Consider the following 10,382-nt stretch of genomic DNA (forward strand, 5'->3'; position numbering starts at 1 on the left):
TTCCTTAAAACACATGTAAAAATTTTGTTTCCTAGGATGAAATCCTCACCTCATACCCATACATAATCACAATAGCATTTAAACGATTATGTCGATGTCTTATCTACAAAGTTTAATGGTTAAGCAATAAACTTCATATTGTATTCCTTAATACTATGTCTATCTAGAGTTCAAACAAGCTTCGCAGTTTTGTTTTCAATATGCATGACTTGAAAGATATGTTAGGGAATGAAACAGTTCAAGTCAAATATCACTAACCTCAAGTGGAAGGATGATATTGTCATTGTAGCTTCTTACTTCTTCACATCTTCAAGTCTTCGCAATACTTGTAATGTCTCATATCCTAATACTTTCAAGCCAACCTATACGAAGTTGACTCTAGTACATAATCAAGCGACTCTTAAATGAGTTTTGATTCACTAAAATATGACAACCAAACTTGAAAAACCAGCCTGGTAGGTTCAACCGAGCTATGCTCTAACAATATCCTTTGGAAGCATAACCATGATAACGTTGTGTAAATCCATGAAATGCTTGTTTGGATCCTCATTCACCATGCCATGAAACTTCGGCAACTCTCTAATTAACCCCGGCTTGATCTTGAAGGTTGAGTTTGTTTGAATACACCATCGTTGTGTATCAAGCCTATGAGAAGTCAAGTCCTTGAGTGTACGATTTTCATCACCCATTGCTTCTTCTTCTTCAACTAGTGTTTCTTCTACGATTGGAACTTCTTGTTCTTCTTCTAGTTGTAACACTTTTTCCACTTCCAACTCTTGTTCTTCCGTCTCGTCAACTCTTGCTTGGAGTGTTGTTCCTCTACAAGTAGTTATCCCGCACCTTGGATAATTCCAATTTTGGGGAGCCAGGGATTAAGTACCTGAAAAACAATTCTCACAAACAAGTGAGAAACAAGAGACAAGAAACGAAAAGCAAATATAAAACCAGAAATAAAAATAAGAAACTAAAACGTAATAACAAGCTGTATACTTCCCCGACAACGGCGCTAAAATTTGATCGATGTGGTATGCGTCAAAAATAATTCACTTTCTCGCTCAATAAAATATAAATGAAGTATAAGATAAGAAAGAGTTCGTTCCACAGAGAGGCTTTTGTTGTTATAAAATTTCAGTTTCTAAAGTAACCAAGGGGGGATTTTTTTGTTTTACAAAGTAAATCAAAGCAAAGTAATAATTGGAATAATCAATAGAGGAAGATATTGGTCACGGGGATAGTATCATTCACAAACATGTGTTTTCATCAATAACTAGAATTGGTATTTTAATCTCTCATTTACTAAAAGTCGTAGGATACCTTGATCGCAAGTATATCCCGCTAATTCCCTGATTTCATCACAAACACATTAAAGATGCAAATATGAATTCTACTTCGAAAGCAACCTAAAGTGTAAAAGCACAATTAGATTTAACTACCCAAGAGCACTAAGTTCTATGGAATAATACTAATCAAGACAATCAAACGTGTAAAAACACTAATTCGATTTAACCAAGGTTATGATTTATATGTGATTATAAAGATGTAACACTATAAGTAATAACCACATTATGCTACTTATAACCAGGTGTTGATGGTGGATTTTTGTTTAAGGCTAAAATTGTAAAAGCCGAATTTTAATATGCTGACATCCTGTAAAGGATAAAGCCATTGGAGTGATGAATACTTCTTCACTTTATTAATTCACCTAGAATGGAGCATGTGGCAACAATCCCTGTGAATTAGATACACCCAGAACGGAGCACGTAGCAACAATCCCGATTTTCTGTGGATTTATAGCATTATTAATTAATGCCTTATTAGCCTTGTATTTCATGTGTTGTTCTCGGGAACCCTCACTATTGGTGCGGCATGAGGACTGAGTGTTGCTCCTAACAGAGTAACACGAATCTTCGAGTGTCAACAGTGAGGCATTCACGAAATGCCCGTACAGGCTATCTCTCGATGTGTTATACTAGCCCGATTGAGCATTCCTCTCGGTGTGTTATACTAGCCCGATTGAGTATAATCTGGACTGCCCGTGCCAGTCTCAGAAATAATCATGACCACGCAGGTTGGCCGCATGATTCAATAGCCTAGATGATCCTCAGGAGGAGCAGGCTATCACCACAATGACCACCAACGGGCCCGTTTTTGCGCTGGTCGGTCGAATACATACCACGCCCTTGAAATAGCCACCAAACGCCAGCCCAGAATTGGATGTACAGGCTGGTGTAGAGCAAAAGGATCGCGCGACAAGGGTTGACCAAGGTAGACTTAAAAACAGTCACGACCGTCCAACTGTGCCTGCGTAGATTATTCCAAGTCCGGCCGGACAAGTACCGTGGTGTATACTGGCGGGCCCCCTTCCTACCTGCATAATCGATCCTCCCCTGACCTAGCCACGGAATGACGTGCGGTTTCCTGAAGTTGGGCCGGCGTGAGGCTTAAAGTGTCGCAGGAAATTCCACTAAGGGTCTCAAATTGATCACGACCATCCAACTTCACCAGCATGTTTGGATGGCTTAGATCAGGCCTATGACCGTCAGTCAGGTATCACCATGTTCACCACCGTCCCAATGTGGGTCCCACATGGTCGGTCAACCTAAACGAAGAGCATAGCATGCAAACTCGTCCGGCCAAAGTAGTATGTGCGCGACCAACATAAAACCCTAATTAGGGTTTGCGGCATATTACATGTGTCGTAAATCGATCACGAGCGTCCATCTTCGCCAGCCTGGATGAAGGGTGCAGGAATAGAATAAGGAGGTCCAGAGAGTATATACATGATCACTGTGGGCCCGTCTTCCTCTATGTCCGACCGACCAGAGTAAGGCAGGACTAGACGCCTCGATTCGTGCGCCCTGAAGGTGGCATGTCGCGCCCCTTTGGAAACCCTTTGCGGCACAGGATTCCTGCCTCAAATCGATCTCAGCCACTCCTCTTTACCGGTAAACTTGAGTGGTCTAGATCGCATCTTTATGGGGCAGTGAGGTATGGACATGCACACCGGCAAGCCGTCTACACGCCTTCCTGGTCGGTCCTGTCAAAAATACCTCCCATGCTTGGTTTCGACCAAGCTGAAGAGTGATGCTTGCGCACCTATTCAAAACCCTAAAACTTCATCAACTGTCGCAGATGAGCGTCATATATCATCTTATCCGTCCAACTCTACCATCTTGGTTAGGCATCCCAGGCTAGGAGTTAAATGGCCAATAAGGTGTCGTGGTGATTACCATCCGTCACTCTACCACATCATGTGATCGTCCAAGGTAGGGCTTGCCAGTGCAAACTCCAAAATATCATTCGAAGATAGCTAAGCATGCATCTGTTCTAAGACGCTTAATCCACGACTTACTCCGTTAAGCCTTAAAACAACGATGCTTCATACAGATTGATTATATTCGACGCATTACATGTATAAAGTACACACGATATTTCATGAGTATCGACTTCCTAAATAACTTAGTTATTTAACCTAGCACCATATGCTACCTTCTATGGGTCCCACGATCCACACAATCGAGACATCAAGCATGTCACAAATTGGGGGATACATGCTGGGGTATTGGGGTCTGGCGGTTTACAGCGTGCAACGTGCAACGCGCCATCACAAGAACGTGTCAGAAAGACATGGACTGTTAGTGATGATGGGAGAAGTGGGATTATACCTGATCGTGTGACAATGACTAACACGACTCCACTACTCCATCACTCCACCTCCTCCACTTCCCACGAGAGACGTGGGTTAGGCTCAATGACTTGTATAAATAGGTTCTCCTCCCTATTTCCAACACAGACAAGACAGAAACCAAGTGTTGATACAACGTATTCAAACACCCAGAGCTGATTGCTTACATTATTGCAAGCCAGTTCGGTATTCTGATACAAGTCATAAACAGCCAACACCTCCACAATCTCAACACCTTCTTCGCTTCCCTCCCTAAGATCAACCCATCTCCTTTACTTTGTGACCGAAGCAAGTCTGGAACGGCCATTTCTTGGTTTAGGCCAGAATTGTACAAATTGATCTCTCGAATCAAAAGCACTCCCGTGCAGTGCATTTTTTTAAGGTTTAGATTCATTTCTCATCCACACACCCCAAATTACCAAAACCAGCAGAAATAGTTTTCAACCATAAACAATTAGCGACCACAATGGGAGATTAATCTCTCGGTTGTGAAGTCAATTTCTTCAATACCAATTCAATTTTACTGATTTCGAAAATGGTGGATCTTAGGTCTGGATCAGCAACCAATCCTGACGGGACTAGCGCTGACAACACTCTCGGTGTTGATATCCCAATCAGTGGTGTCACCTGCAGCCAGTCAATACCATCAATGTATCTCGTGGAATTACTTCCTCTACTACCAGCACCAGCGGAGCATGAAGAGATATTCCATTGGGCGTGACACCTCCTATCACCAGAGCCAGAGCAGCCGCAAACCCTGGATCTCTTCAAGTGTAACGCCTCCAGTCGTCACCAGAGCAACTGCCACTCCTCCATCGGGACGAGGATCTGGAGGAGCCAGAGGAGGACAACCCCCTATTACCATGGTGGATTTGATGGAGAGACAAGAAGTTCTCCCTAGGGCCCAAATGGACGTGTCTACAACTCAGAAAGAGGTACTCACTTTTCTTAAGACATTAACTGATCGATTGCCACAAGAGCCGCGACAATCCCTGGAGCCAACAAGGAACGCATTCGACGCACCCGGAGAAGGTACTTCAGCGGCGCGGGCCTACATGGACCGGATCAAAGAAGCGATGAACGGCATACTCGATCTCCTCAACAAGATGACATCAGATATGAGTGGTCCTGTCATGGAGACTCCTTTACTGGGGACTGATCCTCACAGCGATCCTCCTCAAGTCAATAGTTTCACTATGAACTAGAGGCCGGTGGATCAGGAAGCGACTTTTCTGGTGGAAAGTTTATGCGAACTTGTACAGCTCTCGAAGAATTAGCGGGCGGAGACATTTGCTGCAATCAATCATAGAAAGGTCACAACCGTTCCATACATGTTACCGCACGTATCAAGGATTCAGAGTTCAAGAGGGCTCTCATCGACACGTGAGCGTCTTCGAATGTGATTACTCTCAAGACTCTCAGGACGGCCAAGGTTCGCCCAGGCAAGATCGTACGGAAGCCTACTACAATGACAGACTTCGAGGGAAACCAAACCAACACGTAGGGGTATGTCAACCTGAATTTATCTGTAGGTCCCGTCCAGTCAAAGGTGAAATTCGAAGTCATTGAAAAAGCGCCAGACTACCACATGATATTGGGGAGACTGTGGCTTCATGACAGTCGGATTGTCCCTTCGACATATCACCAGTGCCTGAAGACTATGCTGAATAAAGAAGTCATTCGTATCCCTGCATCGCTGTCTCCCTATGCACTGATATGTGGAGTGGAATTGTTTGAACCAAGAGAAGCTCCACAGGAAGGATCAGACAAAGTTCATTGCATCCCACTCCCCACGTGGGCGTCAATTCAGGAGGAGGACCGACTCGCATCATTGAGGGCTAAGCCCCACGATGCATCTTTGATGACAAGGCGTTCTTCTTCATCTGGTGAAGCCGCAACCCACGCTCACGCTAAGAGGAAACAAAATTTTGTGGAAAGCCGTGACCAGAAAAGAAAAACTGACAGATCGGATGCTGTGTGGATTTCAGAGACTTGAACAAATGCTGCCCCAAAGAGGATTTTCCTGTACCTAACATTGGCATGTTAGTAGACTCCATCAGCGGACATGACATGTTCTTTCCATGGATGGATATAACGAGTACAACCAGATAAGGATGTACGAGCATAATGCAAGTAAGACAGCTTTTCAAACTCCTCTCGGAAATTTTTATTATACTGTAATGTCATTTGGTTTAAAGAATGCCGGTCCAACGTATCAACTCTCTATGAAGGAAATCTTCCACTGGAGCCCGATACCTCAAGGGAAGCAGCCTCAAGAAGATAACGATGTCCGCGCGTCATGTCGAGAAAGATCCGGGCGAATTTACTCTATCAGACAATGGTGTATGTCTATCGTGCTATGTTGGAGAATCTGCGCTTTTGGTCATCCTCTGGAATTCGTGAAGCTGTTGAACGCTCATCTACAATAGCATCTGCCCTGCTAGAAAGAAACAGCAAAAGGAAAGCCACTGAGATACAACATCCTGCGCGTCCAAAATTACCAACTTCAACTCTAGTACCACATGCACGACTGCCACAATGATGAAACAACATCCAAGATATTCCATATCTGGATCGACGGTAACTACATCAATGAGAGACGCTTTCATAATTTGTCTCCCGTGGAAGAAGTAGTTGTGTTACCAAAGGAGATTGCACCTGGTACTTGAGAGGTACATACAGATCCTCCATGTCAAGAGCTTCATCATATTTGCAGAACCTATTAGTTAAGTCATTCACATGAAGGAACTCCCTACTCCTCAAAGGCATGATCCAAAGATGATAATGGCAAAGGAGTATGACTGGGGAATGCTTAGCACTGCCCATCTCAAAGATGGTGAATTTAGAGAGATGCAAGCATGCTATCACTATGATTCCAAGATTTCCAAAGACGAGGATATACTCAAGTGAGCAGACGTAAAGACGGCCTCATGAACTTAGCTGACAACATCTATCAAGTCGAAAGATCGGTGGATACTCGTGGGAAGGGGACTGTCTCCATCTTCTCTATTCCATGAAGAGACATCAAGAAAGTCATCGGTTCCTGCTTCTCCCTTTAATAACGAGACGATCTCTACCATTATATGAAGGGTTCCAAGTTCGTGCAAGTTTCCACCACGCCTCTCCCTGCCGGTCTCTTATGATCACAGTTGCTGCCAAGAACCATTGTTGCTCGCCGATTGATACCATCCAGAGCTTCACCATATCAACGACCACTACGTACAAAAGGTAATCTAAACTTCTGCATATTTTTACCCATGGAGAAGTAATATGATTACTAGTACGAAGGCTGGATGGCGATACCTTTATTATGGTAGACCCATCGGGCATACAAGATGGAGCCACGTAGACCTCGCTTTGGGACTGAGGCTCAGCATGAAATTCCTTCGCCGTTAGTCAAGAACTTCTTCAACACAAGAGAAATGGTCAATCAAGAAGCATGTAATTCTCAAGGGGAAACCAAACTGAAGAAGAAGCCGCTTCAACACTCTCTCCAGCAGAAGCCGCTTCAATGCTCTCTACAAGAGCCACCTCGACGTTCGCTCCAGAAGCTTCTTCAACGCTCCCTCCATCAGAAGCCGCTTCAATGCTCCCTCTCCATAAGAAGGCGTTTCAGCTCTCTCTCTAGAAGAAGTCGCTTCAACACTTCAACGCTCTTTCCAGGACCCTCTTAGACGTACGCTCCAGAAGCTGCTTCAACGCTCTCCAGACCTGCTCGCTCCAGAAGCTGCTTCAACGCTCTCTGCAGGACCCACATTCACATTTGAGCACGCAAGGTTCATTTTTGAGCAAAGCAAGCACGCGGTGGGTCCCAAGTTCGAGCAAAGCATGCAGCAAGGCCGGTGTTTGGTCAACACAACAACGAAGTATGTTTACTTGATACAAAGGTTCGGACTTAACCAAACACAATAAGATTGCTTATCAAGTAAATAGGAATTAACGTTTGTGTAATTTACTTTAATTATAATAAAACAATTATAATGCGGAAAATAAAAGTAAATGACACAACAAGATTTTGTTAACGAGGAAACCGCAAATGCAGAAAAACCCCGGGACCTAGTCCAGAATTGAATACTCTCAGGATTAATCCGCTACACAAAATTACACCTAACTTCGTATAGTTGAGACCAAGTAACTAACCATATAGTTCACTTAGTTCCGTCTGTATTCCCACGCCTCCGACCTATGAATAAGTCACGTACTTGGAAAAATCCCTTTGGTTCGTTTTCCAAACAGTAAAGGAACAAGAAATCTGTTTGGTATCAACTCTATTCAACCAAGTGATATGAATTGGACAAAGGCTCTTACGTTTATCTTAACATAAACTCCTTCGTCAGGTCTAGATTTATCTTATGTTCAATCACCCTAAGGTAATCGTTTAAGATTAAGCCAACAACACATTTAATCCGAAGAACCGTGTTGATGCCAATCTACTCAATTAATCAATCCAATCTACCACAAGGATAAACCGATTATTAATTAGATCCTCTTTTACCGAAACAAGTATTATGAACACCAAAGATTATAAAACCTAAGTCAGATCTTCAATATCTTCTTTGTCTTCAATCTTCTTAAATCTTCAATAAAAACCTGCACACAATCACTTGAATCTAGTGTGATCAATCACGCACAGAACGGAGTCTGTTAACAATGGATTATCACAAGATCGTCTTTAGAACTAACAACAGTCTAAAGATCCCTGTCGAACCTCTGAACTAGTTTGAGTGAATATTATATCAGAAGAGAAGATTCTCAAGAATAAAAAAACTAGGTGCAATCAGATTTCAACCACCGTTAGTCAATCAAATCAATCGAAAACAAAGATAAACCGCAATTATCTAGTTTCCCACTAACGGGTCGCGCTAGAGCTTCTCAATCCCAAAGAAGACTTTAAAACGAGCGGCCGTAAGAGATTTCACCTAATTATATTACTCTCCTCTCTGATAGGCGGCTACACCAGTAACAAAGACAAAAGAGGAAGTTTGTTGTTACGAAGGATTAGTTTGCTAAAAAGGCAAACTTCGTGTATTTATAGACAAGGAAGTTTGGACACCAAGGAATTTCCAAAACCGAAAATATTTTCAAGATATTCATAAATGCACAGATTCGGTTTTCATAATTCCTGGAAATGCTCTGTCCAAAAATAACAATCGAAATCTCTTGGAAAATATAATTAGTAAATGCACATTACTAATTCTGTAATTTCCATACAAATGAAATTAATATCCTTAATTAAAAGATTCTTAACTTATTTGTGTTTTGATCCTGGGATTCTCTTCCCTTAGCCGTTAAGGAATATCTTTGAACAATTATAGAAATAAACATTCTCAGCACGTATTCAAAGTTTGTCGACATCTTTACTTTGTAAGTTCTCTTCCACACTTACAACCTTGAAACTGATTTGCCACACTTCCAAACAAGTTTATAATTGTTTCATGTGACTTTCAAGAACTATGTGATTGATCAAACCAATATTCAATCACAATCATGGGTTTACGTTTCTATCAAAACAAGTTTCGGTTCTACCTCCATGTGAGTACTACGCATAGTCACACTAGATTCCCAAAAGATTCGGTTAACTAGGTACTAGGATCGGTTCCCCACATATATATGGTATATAACTTATATGTGTTGCACATGTTCACAGGATCGGTTCCCCTTTATGTTGTAAACCTTGTTGCACCCCATACAAGGATCGGTTCCCCTTGATGTACTGCACCCCTTACAAGGATCAGTTCCTTTTCCCTTACAAGGATCGATTCCCTTTCCCCAATGCAGACGTAATATGATCATACCAAGGTGATTACTTAAGATTTCTTTTACTAATAAAAGTTATACCAATACAAAAGTCAGGCCTTTGTGAATAGTTCTACCAAAAACACAACAAGTTGTGAGTGGTTCTACTTTATCACACATATTGGTTGTTCATACGATATGCAATGAATAACAAAACCAATAACACCTGGCAATTTCCTTTTCGGTTCACAAAACAAGTTTATGAACTTACTTCCTTAGAACACATGTAAACATTGTTCCCTAGGATGAAATCCTCACCTCATACCCATACATAATCACAATAGCATTCAAATGATTATGCCGATGTCTTATCTACAAAGTTTAATGGTTAAGCAATAAACCTCGTATTGTATTCCTTAATACTATGTCTATCTAGAGTTCAAATATGCTTCGCAGTTATGTTTTCAATATGCACGACTTGAAAGATACGTTAGGGAATGAAACAGTTCAAGTCAAATATCACTAACCTCAAATGGAAGGATGATTGTTGTCATTGTAGCTCCTTGCTTCTTCACATCTTCAAGTATTCGCAATACTTGTAATGTCTCATATCCTAATACTTTCAAGCTAACCTATATGAAGTTTAACTCTAGTACATAATCAAGCGACTCTTAACATGAGTTTTGATTCACTAAAATATGACAACCAAACTTGACATACCAACGCTTGGTGGGTTCAACCGAGCCATGCTCTAAAAGTTGCTCTCAATCATTGTTCTACAGTATCATAGTATTATTACACAACATCAAATTTCAATTGTATCATAACTTTGACAACAATACTATGGTGATATGTATCACTCCCCCTTAGTCAATACTTCATATCAATATGAAAACCAGTCCCCCTTACATAATAATCCGTAAACCATATGTATTTGTAGTTTGAACTACACATTAATTCT

This window comes from Papaver somniferum, chromosome 2, assembly GCF_003573695.1.
Source record: "Papaver somniferum cultivar HN1 chromosome 2, ASM357369v1, whole genome shotgun sequence".
Lineage (NCBI taxonomy): Eukaryota > Viridiplantae > Streptophyta > Magnoliopsida > Ranunculales > Papaveraceae > Papaver > Papaver somniferum.